Source organism: Pygoscelis adeliae, unplaced genomic scaffold, assembly GCF_000699105.1.
Source record: "Pygoscelis adeliae isolate BGI_AS28 unplaced genomic scaffold, ASM69910v1 Scaffold350, whole genome shotgun sequence".
Classification (NCBI taxonomy): domain Eukaryota; kingdom Metazoa; phylum Chordata; class Aves; order Sphenisciformes; family Spheniscidae; genus Pygoscelis; species Pygoscelis adeliae.
In genome coordinates, this window is record NW_008823889.1 from 1,008,694 (window position 1) to 1,012,473 (window position 3,780).

A 3,780-nucleotide genomic window follows, 5' to 3' on the forward strand; every position below is an offset into this window, starting at 1 on the left:
AGCAGGAAGGAAATCACTCCGCCATGTCACTTTTATGCTAGAGAACAAGAAATACCAAGTATTTTTCTTTTTTAAACCAATCAGTGAGAAACAAGAACAGGTCGCTCAAGACCTGAGAGCATGTTCTGGAAAAATACCCACGGATAATGTCATTCATGTGTAATCTGAAGCTAGCAGTACATTGCAGGATTAGTCTAACATAGAAGAAGGCTCTATCCAAAGTCAAGTAAGGATAAAATTTAAAGGACAAAGAAAAGAGAAAAGTAACATTAAAAGAGAAAGTAGTATTATTCTGAATTCAATTTGCCATGCTCTATAGCTGGCTGTTTACCGTACTCTTACATTGTCCTCTTTCTCCCTCTGTGATTTAACTTCCACATGATCTTAAACACAAGGGACTGGGCTATGAAACAAAAAATATAATTGGTACGAGTTATTTTTGGAGGCTCAAACATTTGGCCAGATTTTAGCAGCATAAAATTCAAGACACATGACTCAGAAGTTGATCCGATCAGCCCATAGCATTAGAGTTCAGCGTCATTAATTAAATCAGGTTCTTACAAAAAAAAGGTACTTATGGGTATTGGACTTAATTTCCTTTCTCTTTGAGAAAGGTGTAATTGTCTTAGAGGCTGGAAAATATTACAAAGCAGACTATACATATTGTTTTGTTCCTGTTTTCCAAAACAATATTAAACTCGAAAGAAAAAGTGAGAAAAAGTTAAGCAAGAACATGATCTGGACATCTGTTTATGAATTTACTTTTTGAAGGATTAGAGAAACAGCTGTTTGCAGACTCTAAAGGTTTCCTACAACTGTATGTCTAAATGAATGAAAAGACTAAAAATATATCAAAAAAGCTCTTGTTTAGTTGACTGAACAAGCAACCCATTGAATTTAAATTATAGTTGCACTGAATCTACTAGTAATTGTCATTTTGGATTGTTCTCACTTTCCATCTAGTCCAGTAGCATGTCTCAAGTACCAGCAGCCCATACTGGAGGCCTCAGAAGAAACTACTTGAACTCTGAGGCAACACTGGAATACTCTCTTCCTGCCTTCAACACACACATACATAAAGCTCCTTTCTCCTGTATCAAAAGAGAAGAAGAAAACACATTCCATTTTAGCCTGCTCTGGACATGAAGTATTTCACCAAGTCCTCTCTCAGTCACCTTAGTTCCATAAAACAAAACCAAAACAAAACAAAACAAAAACCCCACACCACTACCAAATTCCTTTGACTCCTCCTTAAACAGACGTGCCAAATATTTGATTACTCATCGTGTTTTAAAATAAAGTGTCAGAGTATCTTCTCCAAAAATGTAGTAATTCACACATTGTAGGTAAACTGGTATTCCACTATTATGAGAGGTTAAAGTTGTTCGTACAGTCAACTCCTTTCATAACACTCTTAAGCCAATCAAGTGTCTTTCAAAAATACCAGACCTTAAGTTAGACCAAATATATTTAAAATACATACCTGACAGGTGCTACTGAACTTGCTGCAATGATTGGAGCAATTTCACATCCTTTTCCAAACACAAGGTTAGGATGTTATTTCATAAAAAATAGAAACTCAAAAAAAAGTGCATCTTTTTTTCTTAGGTCTTGGGAAAGATTATATCCTTTTGTTCAGAGTTGCTTTCTGCCTTACTGATTGAAAAGATTCCCATCCTGAACACTGATGAATAATGCACACAGCTTTGTAAAAAGAATTCTCTCCTTGCTATAGGCTGTTTTAGACTGATGTTTCAGCTTGATTTTGCCACTGTTTAGCAAGGGACCCTTTCAGATTTATAAAAAATAGCTTATAAAAATGACACATTAAGCATGCCTCCAGTCTGACGTGAATTTTGATCTTCTGAAATTCAGAGGGAAATCTTTTCAGTGATTTAAAAAGAAAACAGAAAGCACCTATTCTATTGAAAACTTCTAATTTTCAACAAAGGAAAGTGGCAGTGCTAGCCTGGAGCTGCTGTGGCTGACTGTTACACCTAGAACAATGCAATGAATCCTCTGAGAGAGGGCATCCAGGTCAGCGTGTTTCCAGTCTACACCCAGTTAGATAATTAAAAAAAGGTTCATTTTGAAATCTCATCTCTACTCGTGAAGGAAATTCAAGTTGGCCTACCTCCCAGCCACAAATCTAGCAAATTGGTTGTTTTTAAAAGAAAACCATAGATCATGACTGGACTATTGTGGTATATTATGTCTAGGGTTCACACCCTGGCCAGAATTGCTACGGATGCATACCCCTCTTTTCTTGCAATAAATGCATAAACTACTCACTCTCCCCTTTTCAGTTTACAGGCAATGATGTTCTTCATAAAGCTCTCACAACTTTCATTGGGACACAGGCAGGCTTTAAGACCAGCTTCAAGTACATTCTTCAAATTCCCCTAGTGCCTTTGTTCCATGCTCCAATTTTACAGCTGCCCCCACCTTGTCAAAACTGGACATGTATAGAGCTCCACTCATTGCAATAAGCTGGCAGTATCTTCATCCATCCTTTTACAGCTGCCTGTCTGCAGACACCCCAGCACCCTTGCCATGTACATAGTAGAATTGCAAGCAAAAGACTTTGTGGCATGCAGTCACAGCATTCTCTAGGCTATTACCCTTCCATTGTTTCTCAGCCTTCTTTTTGTATTTTCCCTCATTTCTTCCCAGATTTCCTCTTGTACCCACAGCTACGCTCATCACATATTGTCTAAAGCTATAAACAAAGATGAAAGGCAAACACACAGTTACATATAAAAACAATCTTTTATTTTCACATCAAAACAACTTCTAGTTTAATTACTTCTTTGAAAAGGTAATGAGTTTAAAACGTCCTTTGTTTAGCCGCTTAGATATAGCCCAAGTCTGAATGTTTTTGCTATTACAGACATTTTCATGGTACACACGAAAGAGTTTTCTCTCTTAATCCCCTGCCTGAGAAAGGTATGAGAATCTCATGATAGTGCAAGGAATACAAAGTCCACTCTGAGCAGCGGCAAGGACTAAAACAGATGCGTAGATGCCTAAAGTTTGGCTTAGTAAGTGCACATTGAAGCCAGGATTGTCGTTAGTTATGGCAAGTGCTGAGGCCCATTGAAGCTTTAAGTAAAAATGAGGTCTATTTGGAATTCGGCTCACATTTTGACACACCCCTTGTAGGTAATGTATAAAAAGAAGTCTAACCTTTTTGGTGAAATGCAGGATGAATTGAGCTAACAAAGTGCAAAATATATGAAAGGCAATGCATAAACATTGGTTAAATCCTCTCCAAATTCTCCTACCAGGCAAGCGTAGATTATAGTCAATCATTTATGTCCTGGCTAACTGGGGAGGTCCCAGTTGACTGGAAGTTAGCAAATGTGACGCTCATCTACAAGAAGGGCCGGAAAGAGGATCTGGGGAACTGCAGGCCTGTCGGGCTGACCTCGGTGCTGGGGAAGGTTATGGAGCAGATCATCTTGACTGCCATCAGGCAGCACATACAGGACAACCAGGCCCAGTCAGCATGGGTTTATGAAAGGCAGGTCCTGCTTGGCTAACCTGATCTCCTTCTATGACCAGGTGACCCGCCTAGTGGATGAGGGAAAGGCTGTGGATGTGGTCTACCTGGACTTTAGTAAAGCCTTTGACACCATTTCCCACAGCATCCTCCTGGAGAAACTGGCTGCTCATGGCTTGGATGGGCCTACTCTTCTCTGGGTAAAAAACTGGCTGGATGGCCGGGCGCAGAGAGTTGTGGTGAATGGAGTTAAATCCAGCTGGGGGCAGGGGTGTTGA